Source organism: Schistocerca serialis, chromosome 1, assembly GCF_023864345.2.
Source record: "Schistocerca serialis cubense isolate TAMUIC-IGC-003099 chromosome 1, iqSchSeri2.2, whole genome shotgun sequence".
Classification (NCBI taxonomy): domain Eukaryota; kingdom Metazoa; phylum Arthropoda; class Insecta; order Orthoptera; family Acrididae; genus Schistocerca; species Schistocerca serialis.
Window position 1 is genome coordinate 1,107,494,391 of NC_064638.1, and position 26,836 is coordinate 1,107,521,226.

Consider the following 26,836-nt stretch of genomic DNA (forward strand, 5'->3'; position numbering starts at 1 on the left):
GAAACGTCCCCGTGTTCTTCAATTACATTTTCCAAAATCTGTCTAAAGAAATCAATATGTGAATACTAAGAGGTCATTTTAACTTACATTCTTCGTCCAGTGGTATTGTAGCTTTGAATTAAAGCACCATCAATTTTAGGCAATTCTCATTTATTTTCATATAGAAACCCATGTACCAGCATTCTGAAGGAGTCCAGTGCATAACGTTCGTTTTTAGTCATTGATTCCTCCAGAACTTTTGACTGAATGTAAAATGAAGCGAACCAGAGGCTCGGGAAACAATTCCACCTTTCACTTTTGCGTCAGATGTCTGGGGTAACTTGGGCCTTTGAAAGTGAAGAACAGCAGAATCACCAGCCACAACTTTCTTGAACTGTTTAATTAGTCCGAACGTAATATGCACAGGTACTATAGCCACAATACAAAAACAGCAAACATCATTATGGTTTATGAGCTCCGTCAAAATTCGACGGACTGCAAAAGGCATAATTTTTCTTGTCCCATGGAGGTACCCTTCCAATACAGACCTACAGTTTCACATGGCAGACGATGGGCCCAAGAAATTTCCACATCCCCAACCGTAACTCCAAAGTAAGATTCATATGCATTACAAAACTCTCCTATACAGTGTTATGTTTAACTTGTTTACGCCCAATGTAAAAGCCACAGACATAACAGAAAGAGTCAACTGCTAATTCCGGCTGCAATTTTTCTAAGTCACTGTAAAGAAAACACAACAAGAAACTTAGAAGCAATTTCGAATAAACTAGAAAATAGTGGAATAATTTTGCACTAATTTTGCATTGAAAGACAATGGAAATGAATCTAATACAAAACGTAACACTGTGAATTATCTGGTGTAAGTAAATCAATGAACAGTATTTTATTCTTGGTCTTTTAAAAACAATGATATCCTAAGTATTTACAAAATAATTACAAACAATGCTGTTGGAAGAACATCCGCAACTGAGCATTATAGCAGAAGTTGAAAATACCGCTTCAGTTGTAAGTTGCTTTATTTTCACACGACCGGTTTCGGACTGTTGCCGGCCGAAGTGGCCGTGCGGTTAAAGGCGCTGCAGTCTGGAACCGCAAGACCGCTACGGTCGCAGGTTCGAATCCTGCCTCGGGCATGGATGTTTGTGATGTCCTTAGGTTAATTAGGTTTAACTAGTTCTAAGTTCTAGGGGACTAATGACCTCAGCAGTTGAGTCCCATAGTGCTCAGAGCCATTTGAACCATTTCGGACTGTTATAAGCCCATCCTCAGGTGTCGTAGCTGTGCCGTGGTCCCCGAGCGCCGCGTGTACCAGGCTCGGTGTCCTGCCTATGAGCGCAGTACAGGAACGTGTGAAAATAAACTTATGACTGAAGCGGTATTTTCAACCTCTGCTACAAAATAATTATTATTTTGGCAAAACTACGGTCATTTTAGTATTCTACATGTCAGTTTTATTCATAAAGCGACGTTAAATTTACACAAACAATTTCTTGTTATAGAGTATTGTCAAAAGTACGATCTTATGGGGTATCATACGAAACTGGTGACTGCATTGAGGATTTCTTGGAGGGGGACGCTGCTTGCTATCTTGGATGGAGAGTCATCGAGAGATTTAGAGTCTTCGGGTGTGCCCCAGGAAAGGTAATCGCGTCCCCTTTCGGTCTTGTTGTATACTAATGATTTTTCAGACAAAATAAATATTAACTTTAGACTTTTCGCAGATGATGCAGCTATCTGTAATAAAGTACTGTCTGAAAAAAGCTGCACAAACAATCAGTCGGATCTTGAAAAGATTTCAAAGTGGTGCAAATACTGGCAAGTTGCTTTAAATTTTCATAGATACCAAATTGCGCACATCACAAAATTGAAAAACGAAGTATCCTATGACCACAGTATCAACGAGTTACAACTGTATTCGGTCAACTCATACAAATGTCTGGGTCTATCAATTTTTAGGTGTGTGAAATGGTAGGCACAGTAGCAGGTAAAGCAGCTGGGAGACGTTGATTCGGTGATAGAATATTATGGAAATACAATCAGTCTAAAATTGCTTGCAGACCACTCGTGTGAACCATCCTATAAGCAGCAGTCAAACGAAAACGAGACACATCGGGAAAAAGTAAACTGTTTATTGTTTCAAAAGTAATCACCATAACTGCTAATAGATTTATCCCACTATGAGACAAGACGGTGAATGCCTTAATGGAAAAATGTTTTCGGTCGCCTACAGAACAATAATTGATCCAAAGAAAGCACCTCTTTATGCGAAGCAAATAGACGGCAACGGACGTCTTTTTTCAGGGCTCCAAGAATATGGAAATCGCACGGACAGAGGTCGGGACGGTACTGAGGATGTGTAAGGGCTTCTAAGCAAAACTTCTGCAGCGTAGTCGGAACAACCTTGCCAACATGTGAACGGGCATTATCCTGCAACAGAATAATGAAGTCCATCAACATTCAGGGCGTCTGGACTGGATGGCGCATTTCATTTTTGTAAATGGTCAACGTGGATTCCCAGGAATGTTGATGGACGGCACCATTCTGTTGACGGATAATGCTTGTCCACGCATTACCAAGGATGCTTCGACAACGCTGCTGGAGTTTCACTCATCCTCCAAACAGTACCGATCTCTCCCCGTAGGATTGTCATACACTCCTGGAAATGGAAAAAAGAACACATTGACACCGGTGTGTCAGACCCACCATACTTGCTCCGGACACTGCGAGAGGGCTGTACAAGCAATGATCACACGCACGGCACAGCGGACACACCAGGAACCGCGGTGTTGGCCGTCGAATGGCGCTAGCTGCGCAGCATTTGTGCACCGCCGCCGTCAGTGTCAGCCAGTTTGCCGTGGCATACGGAGCTCCATCGCAGTCTTTAACACTGGTAGCATGCCGCAACAGCGTGGACGTGAACCGTATGTGCAGTTGACGGACTTTGAGTGAGGGCGTATAGTGGACATGCGGGAGGCCGGGTGGACGTACCGCCGAATTGCTTAACACGTGGGGCGTGAGGTCTCCACAGTACATCGATGTTGTCGCCAGTGGTCGGCGGAAGGTGCACGTGCCCGTCGACCTGGGACCGGACCGCAGCGACGCACGGATGCACGCCAAGACCGTAGGATCCTACGCAGTGCCGTAGGGGACCGCACCGCCACTTCCCAGCAAATTAGGGACACTGTTGCTCCTGGGGTATCGGCGAGGACCATTCGCAACCGTCTCCATGAAGCTGGGCTACGGTCTCGCACACCGTTAGGCCGTCTTCCGCTCACGCCCCAACATCGTGCAGCCCGCCTCCAGTGGTGTCGCGACAGGCGTGAATGGAGGGACGAATGGAGACGTGTCGTCTTCAGCGATGAGAGTCGCTTCTGCCTTGGTGCCAATGATGGTCGTATGCGTGTTTGGCGCCGTGCAGGTGAGCGCCACAATCAGGACTGCATACGACCGAGGCACACAGGGCCAACACCCGGCATCATGGTGTGGGGAGCGATCTCCTACACTGGCCGTACACCACTGGTGATCGTCGAGGGGACACTGAATAGTGCACGGTACATCCAAACCGTCATCGAACCCATCGTTCTACCATTCCTAGACCGGCAAGAGAACTTGCTGTTCCAACAGGACAATGCACGTCCGCATGTATCCCGTGCCACCCAACGTGCTCTAGAAGGTGTAAGTCAACTACCCTGGCCAGCAAGATCTCCGAATCTGTCCCCCATTGAGCATGTTTGGGACTGGATGAAGCGTCGTCTCACGCGGTCTGCACGTCCAGCATGAACGCTGGTCCAACTGAGGCGCCAGGTGGAAATGGCATGGCAAGCCGTTCCACAGGACTACATCCAGCATCTCTACGATCGTCTCCATGGGAGAATAGCAGCCTGCATTGCTGCGAAAGGTGGATATACACTGTACTAGTGCCGACATTGTGCATGCTCTGTTGCCTGTGTCTATGTGCCTGTGGTTCTGTCAGTGTGATCATGTGATGTATCTGACCCCAGGAATGTGTCAATAAAGTTTCCCCTTCCTGGGACAATGAATTCACGGTGTTCTTATTTCAATTTCCAGGAGTGTATGTTTGGAGCTCTGAAGGAAGATATTCGTGGCGGTCAGTTGCTTCGGACGAAGAGTTGCTCCCCTGGATGCAAACACGGTCCCGCAGACGACCGCAGACTCACAGTAGGCTAAAGGCATTAGCACTTTGGATAACTACTTTAGAAGTAATAAATATTTTTGTCTCATTTTCATTTGACTGCCGCTTGCAGACTATTGTTCAAGTATGTGGGACCCGAATCTAATAATTCTAAAAGGGGGTGCTGAACATGTACAGAGAACGGCAGCACGAATGGTCACAGGTTTGTTTGACCAGTGAGAGAGTGTCACAGAGATTGCTCCTGGTAAACCTCTCGGGATTGCTGACTGCGAGAATCAACTGTGGAGGAACGCCTCTGAAAACGTTCAGCGCATTTCTGGACGAAACGTTAGGAACAGAAGAGTTTCGTGGATCACGACATTATACTCAGAAAGGCCATTCATTTTTCCGAATGATATGGATTTTAGCATCATCGGGATAAAAACAGAGAAAACAGAAAAGATGTTACACTGTTAGTGAGGTGACAGTCCTCTTAGCGTTGTTCTCGTCCAGAGGATTTTAAAGGTTACCGTAACTGGTAGCCAAAATTCTACGAAACAAAATTGCCCTCATAATGATTCTTAAGGAGAAGCTGAACCAAAAGATAAAACATTTCTTTTGCCCTATCAAAGTATCATGAATTTAGTTTCATCAAAGATACATCATAGATAGCTCAATGTAAGATAAAAATCAAACGTCTATTTTGTAACAGAGGTTATTTAAGGAGTACTCAAATGAAACTAGTACTTCCCAAGGGACCTGCCTACAAAGCTAAACTACCCACAAACATCTTAAAACAGGATGATAGTAAAGAAAGGTCAGTTTACATTCCAGAAGAAAAGACGCATATGGAATGAAATTTTTACATATCCGACAAAAATAGAGATGAAACAGGAAAGAATGTTCAAAACGTATTTAGTTTGAGGAAACTATGCAAATTAACTACTTATTTTCCAAACATAAGGCTTTTAATTTATATTCCACATTGTTTAATGCAAAAAGAGAACATCTCCAGCTGAAAAAAAAAAAGAAAAAAAGAAAGAAAGCTAATGGTATCGCAAACTGGACAAAAATTACATAATGTAAAGCACCATACAACAAATATTTTTAGGAAAAATATAGAATAATTTTGCTTTAGAATTTTTGTACAAAGCAGTTTTCTGTTTCTCCTGTTAAATTTGAAAAAGATGACCTGTTCCCTTTCTGCAATTACCAGTTCGGTAACGACATACTTGATATCAAAATGTTCAACGATACAATAGTGCAAGAAGTGAAACAGTAAAAAATTTCGAGAACACCGGCAGGCATAAATTCATCTCCAATTTATTTTGTAGGCTACCGGCTTAGGCCACGTAATACGCCATCATCAGGCCCTCTACACTACACTGCCCAACAAAATTAAAGGATTACTTTTCCGAAACCCGTTAAGTGTCTCCCATTCCAACGTGTAAGTTTGAAAGTTGGCTCTCTATAATGATGTAACAACATGGCACCCTGTAACTTCACCCTCGGGTTCGTCTACATTTCAAACAGCAAGGTGTCGACACATGCGGAAAGAAGGCTCGAGCTCAGAAGTTCATGTGACGTCACATTGGGACCAAGTTTCACCGCAACTCTGCCCAGAACCAGAGCGTGAACCTGTCACACGACGGGAAGGTCACCAGAGCCCCTCCTACCCACATTTCGCCCTTCTGTTGACGCCTCTGCGATGGAGGTCAAAACCTCGACGCCCAGCTTTTAAATATTCGGTTTTCTTACTCATTTTCGGTCACACTGCAGCACAGAATCGAAACGAAAAGGCCTTAGGGGACTTTATAAATGGCATCAACGAAACCGCACCTTTCCCTGTGACGTCCATTTCCACACATATCGCGGTAGAAAACGACAGTTCGCAGTGTGATGAGCATCAGAAGGACGCTCTTGACAGCCTTTAACACTGCCGCCACCCTCTGACGTTTCGTACCTCCCTATGTGGAAATTGTGGGCTGCATCCCCATTCAACATGATCGCAGAGCAGTGCGACAGCGAATTCTGCTCACATGTACAGGTTGGAACCACTGTGGACCATCCACACCCATTCCATGAAATCTGAACGTGATCCAAAGCAGGAAAGTGTCCTTATGCTTTTTTCAGTGCTCCTGTCTCAAACCCTCCTGTGATGTGATCACAGAGGGGTGTAACATTGACACATGCAAGACTAAATCCGTTAAGGGTCTCTCTAAAACCTCAAGTCCAGCAAAATTCTCGGTGGCACCTGCCCACGTTCAATAAGAATTTTAAAAATGTGCCTTTCTGGAGAAAACCCGCGAGGGAGCCTGAGGCACTTGCAGGTAGGCAACCACTTGACACGTGTCTGGGGTCAGTTGCCTGCCTCCAGGCACCTATGAGTATCTCGCAGGTTTTCTCTGTAGAGGTATGAGGGCTGTTCGAAAAGTAATGTCTTATCAGTCATGAAGCGGAATGCACGGTGAAAATAAAAAACTTTTTATTTGTCACAGGCAGCTACAGCTTCCAGCTACTTCTCAATGTAGTTGCCACTCCATGTTAGACATTTGTCGAAGCGTTGTACCAACTTTCCTACGTCCATCGCAGAAGACAGCTGCCTGTGGTTTCCACCAATTCTCTACCTTGGTCTGCAGCTCGTAGTCCGTCCCAAAACACCGTCTTCATGGCCATAGGTTCATGTGAGCAGAGATGAAACTCAAGGGGAGTCTATTACGGTCTGTATCGTAGGTAATCAAACACTTCCCACCGAAAACGCTGCAGAAGCAGCTTCATTGCCCCTGCAGAGTGCGGCCGAGAATTGTCACGAGGAAGGAAACACATGACAGTTATGTTATGTGGGCTGCATCACATCAGGCAAAATCTCTCACATGGCACTCACACTTGGTGAAAGACACATTTTCTAGGAATCTTTAAGTCGTCACTAAGCACTCGGAACTGAAAAGAGCAACTTGACGCGATGTATGGGCATGCCACAGACATTGCCCACTACATCTGCGAAAAGCTTCATCGGATTTTCACTGTGGTTTCCATTTCGCGCCCAATCGGACCTTACTTTCTGAATAGCCCTCGTACATTTTTAAAATAGTAAATGTGGGCTGGTGCCACTGATGGTTTTGCCAAACTCAAGTTCTTAGAGGAAGTCTTTGCCGTTTTATTCTTGTATGTGTCAATGTCGTACTCCTCTGTGATCACGCCACAGGAGGGGTAAAACAGGAGCGCTGAAAAAGCGTAAGAACCATCTGCTACTGTAGATCACATTCAAGTTTTGTCGAATTGGTTTAAACGGTTCCTAGTAGTTCCAGTCTGCACGCGAGAGCAAAACTTGTGGTCACACTGCACTCCAAAGATGTGTAATCACGTCCATTATGGATACAGCCAAACGATGTCAATAGGGATGTGTTTGAAACCTTCAAGGGTGTCAACAATGTTAAAGGTTCTCAAGAACATCTACCTCTTGCTCATCGCACGGCGAGCTGTTATGTAAGGAGCGAAATTTGTGTGAATAGACATCTCAAGGAAAGAGGTGGTTTACTGAGGCCCTTTAACGACGTCCCCTGATGCCTTTTCGTTTCGATTCCGTGCGGCGGTGTGTCTGACATGTTTTCCTCGGACGTCCATAACAAAACAGCTTATTTCGACGCTGGGCATCGCGGTTATGACTTTCATTGCCGAGGCGTCAAAACAAGGGTGAAATGTAGATAAGAGGGGCTGTGACGATCTTCCCATCGTGTCACAGGTCCACGGTGGCGTTAGGCAGAATTGTGGTGAAATCTGATACCAACGTGACAACATTAACCCACATTACACTTCACATCAGCTTCTGAGCTCTGGTCTTTCTTTTTTCACGTTTGTCGACACCTTGCTGTTTGAAGGGGCGTCGAGGCCGAGGTCGCAATGCCGTTTCACCATTACATAGGAACGTTGTAGCACCTTTGAGCCAAATTTAAAACTTATGCGTTGTAAAAGGGGGACAATTACGGGTTTTCGAAAAAAGTGATGCTTTAATTCTGTTGCGCAGTTTAGTTAGTGGCTGAATTTTCCAATGACAGGTGTATGCATCCGTGAAAATAACCAGTCTTCGCACCAGCTTATGCACGAGTGCCATTAGCATACGACAACCTTACCTTGGAGACGTTCTCGTTCGCTAATGTCCGGGCATAAGCTGGTGCGAAGATTGGTTATTTCCACATATGACATACACACGTTTGTTATTGGAAAATTCAGCCACTGTCTAGAATAGAGGGCCTGATGATGCACGTATTATACCGCCAAAACCGGTAGCCTAAAAAATAAATTGGAGATGAACTTTCAGCTGAAGGTGCTCTTTACCTTTTTACATAAATATCGGCTGTTGTCCTACAACACTGCAAAGCAAGAAAGGTTGCACCTAAGTAAAAGAAACAGTTCTGTTAGTTACGAAGCAGTATTACGGAAGATGGTCGAAGCAACTAAGATACCTCTCGAGAATGGCACAGGCGAAGAAAACTTTCTTGGACAGAAGAGCCCTACTGGTCTCAGATATTGATACGGAACTCAGGGAGGAAACATTCACGAATGTGTAAGTCTATAGCTCACTAATGTACAGAAGTAAAACGCGGACCATCTGAAATCCGGGGAACAAGAATTTGGAAGCATTTGAAATGTGATGCAATCGAAGAAGGTTAAAAATTAAATGGACAGATAAAGTACGATATGAATAAGTGTTAAAGAAACAGGTGAGGAAGTACATCGAAGACCCTTAGGAGAAGAACGACTGGATAGTAAGACATCTGCTACGGCAACAAAGATACTCTCTAAATGGTGATGTTTTCTCGTTGACGTTAGCTGAGAAGATCACTCGTAGAAATGTAATATTTCGAAATGTTGCCAGGTGTGTTAACATGAAATTGCTCTTAATAGCGCAGTTGCTTTCCTTGACATTCTACTCACGGCATGCAATGCAGATGGACAGAGGAAATTTTATGCTCCTTCCGTGAGCAATTATCTGGCATCCTACTGCAACGTATCACTTCTTTGGTTGCTCTAACACCCGTGAGTTTATTTTTTTACAAATTATGTAACGGTTGTGTAAAAGTTAGAGATTCGAAGATGCCCCGGTTTTTATGGAGTCAAAATTATTACCATTGCTGACGTTTAATAACTCATGCTGCATCAGGATGACGCCAGGGCTCTACAGCGTGACCAGAACTCGTTTTTATGTTCGACGAAACTGACTTAATTAAAGCCGTGGAGGCAAAACGGGAAAAGTATTAATTCCTTTTTTTTCCTCTTTATGTCTCTTTGAGCAAATAAAAGTATGGTATTCCACGAAACCAAAACAAAAGTAAAATATTCCAGATTGCTACCTCCGTCTTATAGCCGTGGTTGTTGACGCAGACTTCTGCAGTGGCCTTCGAGTCAGAGGAAGCCGGTTCGAGTATGAGTAGGAAAAGAAATTTTCAGTATCGCTAATTTTTGGTCCGCAAGGAAATGGGAGGTGATGGCGTGAAGTTCTTGATCACTAGGCTTTGGGGCAATTCCTTAGATTAAATCCAAAGGTCATGTGACACTGCTGACGTCCACTCGGTTGGGGACTTCAAGCTCTGCTGCTCCCATGGTACTACACTGAAGGAAAAAAATCGCAACACCAAAAGATAGTTAATGTAGAGTAATGAAATTTCAGGAATATATTTGTCTAGGTAACTTATTTAAATAATTAACATTGCATGATCACAGGTTAAGGGCTAGATAAGCCATTGCAAATGTAAACTGCTGGCACATTAATAACCATGGTAACCGCCAGAATGTTGAATGCAAGCATGCAGACATTCACGCATTTTGTTGCACAGATGTCGGATGTCAGATTGTGGGACAGAGTTCTCTACATCTACATTCGTATCTACATAGGTACTGCGCAAGCCACCATACGGTGCATGGCGGAGGGTACCCTGTACCACTACTGGTCATTTTCTTTCCTGTTTCTCTCGCAAATATCACTTTTCAACGTGATGCACAGATATTTGAACTACTTGACTGTGTCAATCAGGACACTAGTAATACTGTATCCGAACATTACAGGTTTGATCTTCCTATTCATCCGCATTAACTTACATTTTTCCACCTTTAGGGCTAGCTGCCACTCATGAAATGAACTAGAAATTTTGTCTAAGTCATTTTGTATTTTCCTACCGTCACTCAACTTCGACACCTTACCGCACACCACGGCTTCGTCAGCAAACAACCGCCGATTGCTGCCCACTCTGTCTGTCAAATCATTTATGTACATAGAGAACAATAGCGGTCCTATCACACTTCACTGGGACACTCCTGACGATATTCATATCTCTGATGAACACTCGCTGTTTACGACAACATTCTGGGTTCTATTGTGTAAGCAATCTTCGAGCCACCCACATATCTGTGAACTTATTCCATATGCTCTGACCTTCGTTAACAGTCTGCAGTGGGGCACCGGGTCAAATGCTTTCCGGAAATCTTTGAGGGCTGCCCAGAAAGTAATGCACTGCATTTTGTTTCTAAACCGATAACAATGCTACGAATGCGAAACGTTTCGTATGTATTATTTGAAGTCTCCTGAGTGAGTGCGCCAAGTTTCCGTCACTTCCGACAGATGGGGTAGCTGCAGGGCAGTTTCAAAATGGCGCGTTACAAGCAACGTGCCGTCACTGAATTTCTCACTGCAGAGAAATAATCTCAGGGCAATATTCACAAACGCTTGTGCGAAGTCTATGAAGCATCTGCTGTCGACAGAAATACAGTCAGTCGCTGGGCCCGGAGGGTGAGGTCATCAAAGGCCATTCGGCGGTCCGGGAGACCACCCACGGCTGTCACACCTGACATGTTGCAGCGAGCTGATCCAGTCATTCGCGAGGACAGACGCATTACGACTCGACACTTGGCGCTGCATTTGTCAGTCAGCCAAGGAAGTTCACATAGCGAAGCACTGGCTCCGCCACCAAGACAAGGATTGGTACCGACAGACATACACGCCCTTGTTTCATGCTGGAGGAAGGCCATAGAACGGGATGGAAATTACGTAGAAAAATAGCCTGTGTAGATAAAACGCCTTTCTTTCGTGTGTGTAATTCTCATTTTGTTCAGTACAGAATGCGGTGCATTATTTTCTGGGCAACCCTCGTACAATGGTGTAAGATGTTCGAAATTCTGAGGAAAATAGGAGTAAGCTATAGGCAAACGTGGATAATGTGGAATATCTGCTAGAATAAAGAAGGAATAATGAGGTTGGTAGACCAAGAACGAAGTGCTTGGATTAAAACTGAAATACGACAGGGATGCAGTTCTTCACCTCTACTATTTATTCCATACATCGAATAAGCAATGACGGAAATAAAGGTTCAAGAGTCGGATTAAAACTCAGGATGAAAGGACATCAACAATAAGATCTCCTGATGACACTGCTATCCATAATGGAAGTGAAGAGGAATTTCAGGGCCTGTTGAATGGAATGAACAGTTTTGTGGGCACAAAATATAAAGAGTAAACCGGGCAAAGACAGAAGTAGTAGGACATAGCAGAAATGAAAATAGAGGGAAACGTAACATGAAAATTGGTGGTCACGAATTAGAGGAGGAGGTCACGAATTAGAGGAAGTTGAGGAATTGTTCTTCCTTAGAAACAAAGTAACCCACGACGGACGAAGCAAGCAAGACACAAAATGCAGACTAGCACAGGCAAAGAGGGCGTTCCTGGGCAAGTGATCTCTACTGATATCCAAGATAGATATAGCTTGAGGAAAAAATTTCTGAGAATGTACGTTTGGAGCACAGCATCGAGTGGGGAAACTGAAGCAGAAGAGAATCGAAGCGTTTGAGAAGTATTCCTGCAGAAAAATACTGAAAATTTGGTTGACTGATAAGATAAGGACTGATAAGGTTGCATAACTTTTACTCTGTATGCCGTGTTATTGTTTGTGACGAAGGGGAATAAAGAGAGAAAAAAAGTACTCTCATGAGGTGTATAGCCTTTACTCTGTATTCCGTGTTATTGTTTGTGGCTAAGGGGAATACAGAGGAAAAAAAGTACTCTCATGAGGTGCATAACCTTTACTCTGTAAGCCGTGTTATTGTTTGTGGCGAAGGGGAATACAGAGAGAAAAAAGTACACTCATGAGGTGCATAGCCTTTACTCTGTATGCCGTCTTATTATTTGTGGCGAAGGGGAATACAGAGAGAAAAAAAGTACTCTCATGAGGTGCATAACCTTTACTCTGTACGCCGTCTTTTTGTTTGTGGCTAAGGGTAGTTCGCGTACCCCTATAATTTCTCGCTTTTTTCACGTCCCATTGCTGAATGGTGCATAGACATAATGCTGTCATAAGCCTACACAAGAAATCGAATTTCTCAAATTTTTACCATCATGGTGACTATAAAAGTTCAATACGGTGCTGTGAACTACCTCTTTCTCTGGTAAATTATATTTTGTTTGAGTACTACCAATGAAACTCAGTCTGACATTTGTTTTTCCTACAGCAAGTTTTATGTCGTCGTTCCACTTTGAATCTCCGCCGAAGCGTATTCTTAAATATTTTACAATGTTACTTACTGTTTTCAGACATTGCTCGCCAGATGCGTAATGGAACAATAACGGGTCTTTCCGCCTAGTTCCTTTTACTTATGTTGAGGGTCAACCGCCAGCTCCTGCACCGAGCATCAATCCTCCGCAGACCTTTCTGAACCTCAATACAATTTTCCTGCGTTTTTACTTAACTATGTACAGCAGCATCAGCATGAGAATGTCCGTTTCCCGTGGGCACGTCAAATCTGCTGGTGCTTTTTAAAGAGTGCCTTCAGCTACGCTTTCCAAACACGAGTTATAGAATATACACTATCTTGAAACCAGTTTATGATTATTTACGAAAAACAGTAACCTTACTACTACTGAAAAATTGTGAACTACAAGAAAAACAAAATTCATGTTTCACTGTTTTGTACATATTTTTCATTCTATACCCCTAAAGACTATTGGTTATGAACTGTAGAATAAAACCGAAGAAACTGCAAAAAGGTGGGAATTTAAGGAGATGGGATTGGACCTGGATAAACTGACTAAACCAGAGGCTGTACAGAGTTTCAGGGAGAGCATAAGGGAACAATTGACAGGAATGGGGGAAAGAAATACAGTAGAAGAAGAATGAGTAGCTCTGAGGGATGAAGTAGTGAAGGCAGCAGAGGATCAATTAGGTAAAAAGACAAGGGCTAGTAGAAATCCTTGGGTAACAGAAGAAATATTGAATTTAATTGATGAAAGGAGAAAATATAAAAACGCACTAAATGAAGTAGGTAAAAAGGAATACAAACGTCTCAAAAATGAGATCGATAGGAAGTGCAAAATGGCTAAGCAGGGATGGCTAGAGGACAAATGTAAGGATGTAGAGGCTTATCTCACTAGGGGTAAGACAGATACTGCCTATAGGAAAATTAAAGATACCTTTGGAGAAAAGAGAACAACTTGTATGAATATCAAGAGCTCAGATGGAAACCCAGTTCTAAGCAGAGACGGGAAAGCAGAAAGATGGAAGGAGTATATAGAGTGTCTATACAAGCTAAGCAGGGATGGCTAGAGGACAAATGTAAGGATGTAGAGGCTTATCTCACTAGGGGTAAGACAGATACTGCCTATAGGAAAATTAAAGAGACCTTTGGAGACAAGAGAACAACTTGTACGAATATCAAGAGCTCAGATGGAAACCCAGTTCTAAGCAGAGACGGGAAAGCAGAAAGATGGAAGGAGTATATAGAGGGTCTATACAAGGGAGATGTACTTGAGGACAATATTATGGAAGTGGAAGAGGATGTAGATGAAGATGAAATGGGAGATACGATACTGCGTGAAGAGTTTGACAGAGCACTGAAAGACCTGAGTATGTATGTATGTATGTATGTATGTATGTATGAGACAGGCAAAATACCCTCAGACTTCAAGAAGAATATAATAATTCCAATCCAAAAGAAAGCAGGTGTTGACAGATGTGAACATTACCGAACTATCAGTTTAATAAGTCACAGCTGCAAAATACTAAGGCGAATTCTTTACAGACGAATGGAAAAACTGGTAGAAGCCGACCTCGGGGAAGATCAGTTTGGATTCCGCAGAAATGTTGGAACACGTGAGGCAATACTGACCCTACGACTTATCTTAGAAAATAGATTAAGGAAAGGCAAACCTACGTTTCTAGCATTTGTAGATTTAGAGAAATCTTTCGACAATGTTGACTGGAATACTCTCTTTCAAATTCTAAAGATGGCAGAGGTAAAATACAGGAGCGAAATACTATTTCCAATTTGTACAGAAACCAGATGGCAGTTATAAGAGTCGAGGGGCATGAAAGGGAAGCAGCGGTTGGGAAGGGAGTGAAACAGGGTTGTAGCCTGTCCCCAATGTTATTCAACCTGTATATTGAGCAAGCAGTTAAGGAAACAAAAGAAAAATTCGGAGTAGGTATTAAAATCGATGGAGAAGAAAAAAAACGTTGAGGTTCGCCGATGACATTGTAATTCTGTCACAGACAGCAAAGGACTTGGAAGAGCAGTTGAACGGAATGGACAGTGTCTTGAAAGGAGGATATAAGATGAACATCAACAAAAGCAAAACGAGGATAATGGAATGTAGTCAAATTAAGTCGGGTGATGCTGAGGGAATTAGATTAGGAAATGAGACACTTAAAGTGGTAAAGGAGTTTCGCTACTTGGAGAGCAAAATAATTGATGATGGTCGAAGTAGAGAGGATGTAAAATGTAGACTGGCAGTGGCAAGGAAAGCGTTTCTGAAGAAGAGAAATTTGTTAACATCGAGTATAGATTTAAGTGTCAGGAAGACGTTTCTGAAAGTATTCGTGTGGAGTGTAGCCATGTATGGAAGTGAAACATGGACGATAAATAGTTTGGACAGGAAGAGAATAGAAGCTATCTAAATGTGGTGCTACAGAAGAATGTTGAAGATTAGATGGGTAGATCGTATAACTAACGAGGAGGTATTGAATAGGATTGGGGAGAAGAGAAGTTTGTGGCACAACTTGACTAGAAGAAGGGATCGGTTGGTAGGACATGTTTTGAGGCATCAAGGGATCACCAATTTGGTATTGGAGGGCTGCGTGGAGGGTAAAAATCGTAGAGGGAGACCAAGAGATGAATACACTAAGCAGATTCAGAAGGATGTAGGTTGCAGTAAGTACTTGGAGATGAAGAAGCTTGCACAGGATAGAGTAGCATGGAGAGCTGCATCAAACCAGTCTCAGGACTGAAGACAACAACAACAACAAAGACTGACCATGCTGTTCGATTTCTGAATTATCATAGACTCGGGTCTTTTCAAATAACAGGAAATCTGATGGAGGCGTAGAGGTAGTCCCAGCTGATGATACATTGCCTGACAAGAAATGGTGATGATGTTTGGTTTGTGGGGCGCTCAACTGCGCAGTCATCACCGCCCGTACATAGTCCCAATTCTTACACAGTCCAATTTTTTCACAATCCAATCTAGCCACTGTCACGAACGATGACGATGATGAAGAAGACAACACAAACACCCAGTCTCCAGGCAGAGAAAATCCCCAACGTTGTCGGGTGTCGAACCCAGGGCCCCGTGATCGAGAGATAGCAACTATAGCCAGTAGATGACGAGCTGCGGACCATGACTAGAAAGGTGAAGCGCCTGTATCAGACATCGTCGAATGTCAATGTAACTTCACTCAAGTGCACACCTACGGTGAGTGCGTATAGGACCAGAGTTGCAATTCTCTGTAACTGATAGATCCGCCACCAGAGTGCACTGCTGATCTTCGTGTTTAGTGTTGTTACCAGACATGGCAGGGCGTAGAAGCGGCTTGAACAATGTCATATATTGAGTGATCACTCTGAAGGACCCAGAGATGCCGTGTATTCGTCTGAGACAGCATTATTAGCAACTGCCAAAGTTTGAAAAGGGTTTCACTATGGGTTCCATTCGGCCTACAGTCGAACGGTGCAATACCCAGATTTGTGGGGCATTAGGATGTGACAGTAGCCCAGTGCTGTACTGCATGAGAACGTGAGGGGAGGCATACGCATCGTCAAGGTTCCGGTCGGCACCGTCTCATCCAACAAGAGACGATCTCCGTATTCCGTTATCAAGAACATCATATCCCCTTTACATCAACGCCTGCCATTCGACAACATGTAACGGACTTCTTACGACAGTCTGTGCCATCTCGCTCCGTTGTTTGGAGACTAGCGGCAGTCGGGCTAGGGAGTTACCGTCTTCTGGGTAGGCTGCCCCGAACACCACAACAGCGATTATCGCTGTTCTGCATTACTCCAAGTAACTATCGTCAGCGAGTACAGTAACTGCCTTCGGAGAGGTCCCGTTCTTCTGGCGTTATTCCTCAAGGATGGTAGTGTTTGAGGGAACACTGACGACACAACACTACGTCACGGACAGTCTGCATGCTGGTGTATTACCTCCCAAGCGACAGTATCGTTGTGCCATTTCTCAACAGGACGATGTACGTCCACACATGGCACGATAGTGAAGTAAGATGGTGAGGTACTGCAGTGGCCAGCATGATCTCTTAATCTGTCACCGATGGAACATGTGTGGCACCAGTTCAGACATAAATCCGTCCCAGTGCCAGCATCCAGGATATCCAGAACCACTTACATTAGTCTCAGTTGATCCATTGGATCAAGCAGTCAAGTCTTCGAAGGAAGCCCTTGAGCTACGAAGTCACGACATCCAGAACATACGGCTCCAGTATGCCAATATCGATTATTTTTTAGAGGTACATATGGGACCCGAAGATGGCATAATGAAATGCCGAAACTTGTAGCGAAAATAAAAAAGAATAACATCTCAATTGCCTGACTGGTTGGGAGATTTCTTTGTTAAACTTACAGCAGTTGTCAGCCAGCTTGACTCAGGAGAGGATACAACAGCTTTATGGCGCCCTTTCCAGTCGTATCAGTGCATGCATCCACGCCAGTGGGGTGCAACGTCATACTGATAAGTTCTTTGTAAATTTGATTCGGTTTTGTAATCACTGGAATAATATCAACAACCTCTCAATCCGTGAAGTTTCATTTCGTTTCCCCTTCTGATTGGTTTATTTCTTTTTTCATGCAGTGTACTTAATCCACAGTTACGCAACTCAACCATCGTTAACGTGTCTGTGTTGTCCGTTACTGTCACAGGAGCATAAATCTTGTCGTTTAGGATAATCGTGTATTTTATCCAGTTTGGTACAGCGTAGTTCTGCTCGTCTGTTTTGGGACGAATAGTTTGACGGAGTGGACATCATGAAGCTGTGGAGAGATGATCAGTGTTTGTGATCTTCCTTATTTCATAAGTGCGACCTTTTCCCGCATTTTCTTTCCTGTAAATCCGCTTGTGTCTCTCCATTTTGCAGTTAATTTCTTTGCAGTGCCCTCTACATCTCCCTCGTTTTATTTTCTTACTTCTGGGTCAAAGGTAAATATTACACTGGTGTTATAGGTTACATAATGTCTTTTGTGACAGTAATAAAAGTCTTATTAGAGCACAAGTGTCCGCCCCAGTAGCTGAGTGGTCAGCGTGACGGATTGCCGTCCTCTGGGCCCGGGTTCGATTCCCGGCTGGGTCGGAGATTTTCTCCGCTCAGGGACTGGGTGTTGTGTTGTGTTCATCATCATTTCATCCCCATCCGGCGTGCAGGTCGCCCAATGTGGCGCCGAATGTAATAAGACCTGCGATATGGCGGCCGGACCTGCCCCGCGAGGGGCCTCCCGGCCAATGACGCCAAACGCTCATTTCCATTTCCAGAGCACAAGTGTTTCGTGTTATTTCAAAGCATCTTACTGTAACAGTTTGGTTCTTCTAACAAAACTGTCTGTTAGTGTCGTAAACAGTTCTCGTTTTTTACATTACAACTATTGGATAGTAATTTACAATTAGTCCTCACGATGTTTTGCTTACTATTTCATTCCTAATGTTCTTCCACACATCGTTGTTCAATTATTCGAAAATCACACTTCGCTGATACTGTATACAGGGAGGTCCATTGATCGTGACCGGGCCAAGTTTCTCACGAAATAAGCGTCAAACGAAAAAACTACAAAGAGCGAAACTTGTCTAGCTTGAAGGGGGAAACCATATGGCACTATGGTTGGCCCGCTAGACGGCGCTGCCATAGGTCAAACGGATATCAACTGGGTTTTTTAAGTAGGAACCCCCATTTTTTATTACATATTCGTGTAGTACGTAAAGAAATATGTATGTTTTAGTTGGACCACTTTTTTCGTTTTGTGATAAATGGCGCTGTAATAGTCACAAACATATGGCTCACAATTTAGGCGAACAGTTGGTAACAGGCAGGTTTTTTAAATTAAAACACAGCACGTAGGTACGTTTGAGCATTTTATTTCGGTTGTTCCAATGTGATACATGTACCTTTGTGAACTTATCGTTTGTGAGAACGCATGCTGCTACAACACGATTACCTGTAAATACCACATTAATGCAATAAATGCTCAAAATGATGTCCGTCAACCTCAATGCATTTGGAAATACGTGTAACGACATTCCTCTCAACAGCGAGTAGTTCGCCTTCCGTAATGTTCGCACATGCATTGACAATGCGCTGACGCATGTTGTCAGGCGTTGTCGGTAGATCACGATAGCAAATATCCTTCAACTTTCCCCACAGAAAGAAATCAGGGGACGTCACATCCGGTGAACGTGCAGGCCACGGTATGGTGCTTCGACGACCAATCCACCTGTCATGGAATATGCTATTCAATACCGCTTCAACCGCACCCGAGCTATGTGCCGGACATCCGTCATGTTGGAAATACATCGCCATTCTGTCACGCAGTGAAACGTAGTAACATCGGTAGAATATTACCTAGGAAATCAGCATACATTGCACCATTTAGATTGCCATCTATAAAATGAGGGTCAATTATCCTTCCTCCCATAATGCCGCCCCATACATTAACCCGCTAAGTTCGCTGATGTTCCACTTGTCGCAGCCATCGTGGATTTCCGTTGCCCAATAGTGCATATTATGCCGGTTTACGTAACCGCTGTTGGTGAATGACGCTTCGTCGCTAAATAGAACGCGTGCAAAAAATCTGTCATCGTCCCGTAATTTCTCTTATGCCCAGTGGCAGAACAGTACACGACGTTCAAAGTCGTCGCCACGCAATTCCTGGTGCAATTGGTAAACGGTCCATTTTAACGCGGGTAATGTATCACGAAGCAAATACCGTCCGCACTGACGGAATGTTAGGTGATACCACGTATTTATACGTTTGTGACTATTACAGCGCCATCTATCACAAAGCGAAGAAAGTAGTCCAACTAAAACATTCATATTTCTTTACGTACTACACGAATATGTAATAGAAAATGAGGGTTCCTATTTTAAAAAAAATGCAGTTGACATTCGTTTGACCTATGGCAGCGCCATCTAGCGGGCCAACCATAGCGCTATCTGGTTTCCCCCTTCAAGCTAAACGAGTTTCATTCTTTTTAGTTTCTTCGTTTGATGCTTCTTTCGTGAGATATTTGGCCCGGTCGCTATCAATGGACCACCCTGTATATACTGGTGTCATAACTTAAGTACGAAAGTAACTTTCGCATGATTTGTTCCTGCCAAGTAACATAGTTGGATGGAACCTGGGCCATACATAGAAAGAACAGCTGCAGTATGGTACGGAAGATCACTGAAAGAAATAATGTTACAAATGAAAATGACACTTTTATTCGAGGACAATAATTGTACCGATCATCGAGATTGGTGACGGTCTCCTGCACGTTACAAACGGCGGGACATGGTCTTTAGTAGAGTGTGTAATCATCGCGGAGGGCAGTGCATGCTCTGCAACGTACTCACATACTGGCCACAAGGTTGGTAAGGAGTTCTCGCGGTAGGGCGTTCCATTCCTACATCAGCACGGCTGACAACTGCTGGAGGTCTTTGGCGCATGTGGAAATGCTACAGTACCACTCTCTAATGCATCCAAAACCACGTGATCGACGGATTAAAGTCGAGGGAACACCTGCGATATTCGATGCGGTCGCCCATTGTCCATAGAAATGGACTCAGGGTCGAATGCACCCATGAAAAGTCGCACAAGGGGGAGGATTACAGTGTCACAATAACGTTGACGGGAGACTGTACCATGTTCGAAGATTCTGAGGTCAGTATGCCCATGCAACATTATGACCCCCTCCATACCCTAATACACAGACCACCAAAACGATCATGTTCGACATTGCTGGTCGTAACCTCATATGCCGTGCTGTGGGAACACGAAATGCACCCAGGAACATTGTCTTGTGGCCGGCATCGGAACACGCTGCAGAGGATGCATTCAAGTCCGTAGTGATCACACATCCTGTTAAAGAACCAAGTCCCAACTTTTGAAACGTATAGGGCACCATCATAAATCGAGGTGACTTCAGTGTAATTATTGGCTTTGAATAAATGTCTCATTTTTGTTCGTCTGATTGCGTATTTCTTCAGTTACCTTCTGCACTATAATGTAGCAGACAATTTGTTTCATGTTGCAAAATGCGACCGTCATTGTTTGGTTTGATTAGGTTGCTGAGGCGTCTGCTATTCCTATGTGTGTGTGTGTGTGTGTGTGTGTGTGTGTGTGTGTGTGTGTGTGTGTGTGTGTATGTGTGTATGGTTGTGCGCGTGCGCTTTTTTTTTCTCTTTTCGATTGGTGTGTGTGTGTGTGTGTGTGTGTGTGTGTGTGTGTGACTGAGTGGGTGGGTGGGTGTGGTTTAGACATATGTCCTAACTTCCGTGTGCACCAATTATTACTTTGGTAACGCACAATTTTATTCTACTGTAGCAGGTGATCAGGAGTGGGTATGTTGGTATTCTTATGTTGTACTCTTTTTGTGGTGGCTACAGCAACTGATTGTTATATATCTACAATATCTTTTATTGGTTTAAATATCTTTTCGTTGTTGAGGTTTGTTTCTTTGTTTCATACTTGTTTCTTTTCTATGGCTGCCGTTTGGTTTTGGAAGTTTCCTTGTTGAATTAGGAGATTTTTTTGTTTGTTGAGCCTGTTTACTTTTATATCTGTTTCTATTGCGGTGCTGTTGGCGATGGGTGGGGAGTGGGGGTGGGGGAGTGAGAGGTTGGTTCTCTTGTCAGAAGTGCTTTGCTAATGTTGAATGTCTGGTATCATAGTCTCAGGCTCTTTTATGTTGTTTATAATTTTGTTTCAAATGTTCTCCTGGCCTGTCCTTAGTACAGAGCTCACATCTGTAACACTGGAGTTGATAAATGCCGCAATTTTATATATATATATCAGTTTCATTCTCCTTCTTTAAATCTTTTTTTATTAAATAATTGCCTCGTTAAGATACCTTTATTCCTTGTTTCTTACAAATTTTAACAGTTCTGTGTGTCAGCTAGTTTCTTCATGTCAGTGTCTACCAGTGTGGTTGTTGAGCTTTAGTTCTGTGTCCTTATTGTGTAATAGTGCTGTTGTTAGAGTCTGAGTTTGTGGTGAGTGTTGTGTGATGCTGGATTTGTGCGGTGTTTTCTTTTACTTATTTGTATTGTTTTATTTTTAAGTCATTCTGGGTTTTCTTATATAATTTTGTAACTAGAGATTCTTTGCATCCATTACTTTCTGCTATTTGAGTTACTAGCTCCTTATCGTAATTCCGTTTGTCTAGGGACACTATGTTTAGTCTGTGGAGCCTGATCTCACAGCTGCTTATTTTTTGGCTTCAAATGGCTCTGAGCACTATGGGACTTAACTTCTGAGATCATCAGTCTCCTAGAACTAAGAACTACTTAAACCTAACTAACCTAAGGACATCACACACATCCATGCCCGAGGCAGAATTCGAACCTGCGACCGTAGCGGTCACGCGGTTCCAGACTGTAGCGCCTAGAACCGCACGGCCACAACGGCCGGCCGCTTATTTTTTGGCACTGTAGATGGTTTCATGATTTTTGTAGCACTGTGTCTGTTGTCCTGTTTTTGTTGTAAATATTGAATAAGTTTTAGTTAAACTTCCTGGCAGATTAAAACTGTGTGCCCGACCGAGACTCGAACTCGGGACCTTTGCCTTTTGTGGGCAAGTGCTCTACCAACTGAGCTACCGAAGTACGACTCACGCCCGGTACTCACAGCTTTACTTCTGCCAGTACCTCGTCTCCTACCTTCCAAACTTTACAGAAGCTCTCCTGCGAACCTTGCAGAACTAGCACTCCTGAAAGAAAGGATATTGCGGAGACATGGCTTAGCCACAGCCTGGAGGATGTTTCCAGAATGAGATTTTCACTCTGCAGCGGAGTGTGCGCTGATATGAAACTTCCTGGCAGATTAAAACTGTGTACCCGACCGAGACTCGAACTCGGGACCTTTGCCTTTTGCGGGCAAGTGCTCTACCAACTGAGCTACCGAAGCACGACTCACACCCGGTACTCACAGCTTTACTTCTGCCAGTACCTCGTCTCCTACCTTCCAAACTTTACAGAAGCTCTCCTACGAACCTTGCAGAACCGGGCGTGAGTCGTGCTTCGGTAGCTCAGTTGGTAGAGCACTTGCCCGCAAAAGGCAAAGGTCCCGAGTTCGAGTCTCGGTCGGGCACACAGTTTTAATCTGCCAGGAAGTTTCATATCAGCGCACACTCCGCTGCAGAGTGAAAATCTCATTCTGGAAACATCCCCCAGGCTGTGGCTAAGCCATGTCTCCGCAATATCCTTACTTTCAGGAGAGCTAGTTCTGCAAGGTTCGCAGGAGAGCTTCTATAAAGTTTGGAAGGTAGGAGACGAGGTACTGGCAGAAGTAAAGCTGTGAGTACCGGGCGTGAGTCGTGCTTCGGTAGCTCAGTTGGTAGAGCACTTGCCCGCGAAAGGCAAAGGTCCCGAGTTCGAGTCTCGGTCGGGCACACAGTTTTAATCTGCCAGGAAGTTTCATATCAGCACACACTCCGCTGTAGAGTGAAAATCGCATTCTGGAAGATTTAGTTATTTTTCTTTGTGATATATCTAGAAAATTTATTTGACCTGCTTGTTATCACTGTGAAGTGAACTTCAGGTTAATATGTAGTGTGTTTATTTCTGTGTGTTGTTGTTCTGCCTTTGTTTCTGGTTTGCCTACCAAGCATAGGATGTCATCCAAATATCTCCACTAATGTAGTAGTTCGTATTTTCCTGGTACTATTTTCTGTAATAACCCTTTTTCTGTATTGTTCATGAAAAGATTTGCTACCTTTAAAGAAATTAGAGACCCCACTGTAAATCCATCTTCTTGTAAGTAGATTTTTTAATTAAATTCAAAGTAGTTTTGGTGGGTAATAAGGTGTAGGGTTGTGCTTATCTCTGAGATGAGTTCCTGTGGTAACTGATTGTTTGTATGTGTATATTCTTCTGTCATCATGACTGTTTCTTTGATTAGGATTGTGGAGCTTATGTTTTCTACATCAAATCAACATAGCTGTACCTGGAACATATATGTCTTTTATGTGGTTTATTAGTTCCTATGTTTTTTCACAGATGTGTCATTTTGTGTTTTGTACAATTGAGTGTATTTAACACAGGTCTGGTAAGTATGTATGTGGGTGCTTTTCTGCATTTTACACCTAGTCTCACAGTTGTATCTACAATATGAATTTTAGTTTTGAGCAGAGCTCTGGAGCATTATGTATTGTATGTGTCAGTCACGTTTTTTGCTATCTTCGAGTGTATGTTGTATAGTTTTCAATACATTTTTTCATTATTGTGCCGAATGTGTTTGTTGGGTCTGACTTTCTCTTTTGAATTTATTCTATGTAATGAATTCTTGTGTTTTGCTATTGTAAACTTGTTTGTCCATGATACCCACTTTATTTCCCTTGTCTACTGTGATTATGGTTGTTTTATTTGTGCAGGTTTTCAGAGTTTTAAATTATGCTTTTATCCCTTTTGTATTATTGTATTCATATCTGTTATCTATAATGCTTTTAACTTCTTTTCCTATTAATTCCCTTGTTCGACCTACGTTCATGATGCTTATATCCCTCAGCTGTTCTTCAGATAGTAAGTTTTCAAATACTATGATCAAATTTTCTTTTTAATGTTCATTTACTTTTATTTTTACATTATGTTTTAAAACTTCTATAGCACTTCTGGTTTTTCATCATCGAGTTTGGCGTCAGACACCTACCCTATACTCAAACCCACACACACACATACAGATACACACACACACACACACACACACACACACACACACACACACACACAACACACAAACACACACAAGGACAAATACTTTCCCCTGCTATAAACGACAAAACTTTTGCACGTATGATTTAAAACATAACGTAAAAATAAAAGTAAATGAACATTACAAAGAAAATTTGAATACTGTATCTGAAAACACACTCTCTCAAGACCAGAGGAAAATACAAGCACTATGAACATATGTCTAACTATACATATACCAGTCGAAAAAATAAAAACACACATATGCACAGAGATATAGCAGGCACCTGCAGAACCACAGAAAAATGAAACAATATACGATTGCATCAAAACAAACTGCTTGAGGTTTAAGTGCATCTACACTATGTGGAAAGATAAATATGTCTAGGGTAAGTGAAATTTAATGTTTTAAGAGTCGAGCACCTGTGTGTGGAAGAATATTAGGAATGCTGTAGGAAGCAAAAGATCGTGATTAATAATAGTAATAACTCGACGTAACTGTTTTGTCACGGCCGCAGTTTGACCTGAAGCAACGGGTAGGCAGTAATACCGGCCAGTGTGTGCAAATCCGCAATGGAGAATTAAAGAGCTCTCTCAGCACCGCGTTGTAATCGAGCTTCTACTTAATAATTTCAGCACCCACAATATAACTGCTACATAGTGGTACAGTAAAACATGAGAACTGTTTGTAATCGTAACAACCAGATTTGCAAGAGAAACTAGACTGTTACAGTGATGACTGAAGATGCTTTTAAAGGCGTGGGAGTGGCCGTGGTATACACGCCCATGAAGATGTAGAAGAAAAGGTGATACTTGGTCACTGAGAATGTCACTTGTATGATCTAAATAAGACTTTTATGACAATCACAAAATGTGGTATTAACCTGTAATTCTTGTGTAACGAAAATGTGGAAAAGAGGAGGACTAAAAACAAAAAAGACAACATTAAATAGTATACATATATATTAGTCAGAGAAGTAAATTTTCCTTTGCGTCAAATCCTGAGCTCTATTTTCTTTTCCAGTTGCTGCTACTTCCGAAGCTATAGTTATTATAAGCACACCAGGAGAAAGATTAGTCACGGTCAGAGGACACCATGTTAATATCCCCTCTAGCTTTGATAACGGCCTCAGTACGGTGTGGAAGACGAGTCCACACGTTTTTTCAGGTGTGCCATTTCTAGCTGAAGCCACTCACTGATCTTTAGATTCTGTAGAACTACCAAATTGCGGGGATTAGCCCACTGTTCCAAACAGTCGCAGACAGCTTCTGTGCGATTAAACTCGGGTGATTTAGCGCATCAATCGAGGATTGTTGGAATATTTTAACGTTAGGAGCTGAAGAGTTTCATGGACCACGACCTTACATCCCGGAAGGTTTACCAGAAGATAATGTTGGAATACCTGAGTGTTCATCAAACCAAGAGCATGTGTGTGAAGAAGCCTTGTCAACGCGGCTGTTGTTATCTTGAAAGGTTAGAGTGACCATGGTATACACGTCCATGAAGATGTAGAAGAAAGGGCATACTTGATCACTGAGAACATTGAAATAAGCATCCTGCTTTGTGTTCACGGTGCCCTGAAAGGATCGGTCCAAGTCGTGATAAGGGAAATAGCCTCTAAACCTCCAACCTGAATTACATCCTCCACACACCGCGTGTTATCTGCCACATGAGGCCGTCGGCGGGGTTGACACCCAGTTTCATTTGAAAAAGTCAGTTACTATCTCGTTCCTGTGATGCTTGGCCCATTGACGCTCGGAAACTAGACGAGATGGTCCTGCATTAACCGATGGCAGCATTTCCTGTTGGATGTGAATCCGATTGTTATTAACAAGTCGTGAAACTCGTCTCCAGTCCCTTCAGGCGATGTTGCAAGTGATAGACCATTCCTTGTAGACACACCGAACTGTACGTAACGACAAAAAAAATTGAGCAACTTCTTGCACGGTGTACCATTGACGTTGAATAAGTAATTCAAAACAGTTTTTTTTTTTTAAAAAAACAGATTGGTTTCATTCAGGATTCCAAAACACCATATTATTTGCCACTCTTTTGGCTACAGAACCCTATATTTCAACATTATCTCTGTTACCTTACTGTAAGGGCCTGTATTCTCATGCCTGCATGGTACCATTCTACTGCTCAACGTCGGAAGCAACGTGTTGCTGCATTAATAACCTCTCATTATCCAAGTACTAGGCAACGGCCTTGCCACAGTGGATACACCGGTTCCCGTCAGATCACCGAAGTTCAGCGCTGTTGGTTGTGGCCGGCACTTGGATGAATGACCGTCTGGGCCGCCATGCGCTGTTGCCATTTTTCGGGGTGCACTCAGCCTCATGATGCCAATTGAGAAGTACTCGACCGAATAGTAGCGGCAATGGTCACAGAAAACCATCATAACGACTGGGAGAGCGGTGTGCTGACCACACGCCCCTTCTATCCGCATCCTGAACTGAGGATGACATGGCTGTCGGATGATCCCGGTTGGCTCCTTGTG

The 26,836-nt window shown here is 43.2% G+C and overlaps 1 protein-coding gene and 1 non-coding gene across 2 annotated transcripts in view; one reads left to right on the top strand and one right to left on the bottom strand.

The window, feature by feature from the left end:
• Positions 1-26,836, bottom strand: part of LOC126416604 (keratin, type II cytoskeletal 68 kDa, component IB-like) — a 63,831-nt gene that overhangs the window by 14,755 nt on the left and 22,240 nt on the right. The window lies entirely within an intron of this gene.
• Trnal-caa (transfer RNA leucine (anticodon CAA)) lies at positions 22,664-22,738 on the top strand. The gene has a single exon. It is a non-coding gene; the product is annotated as a tRNA-Leu (tRNA).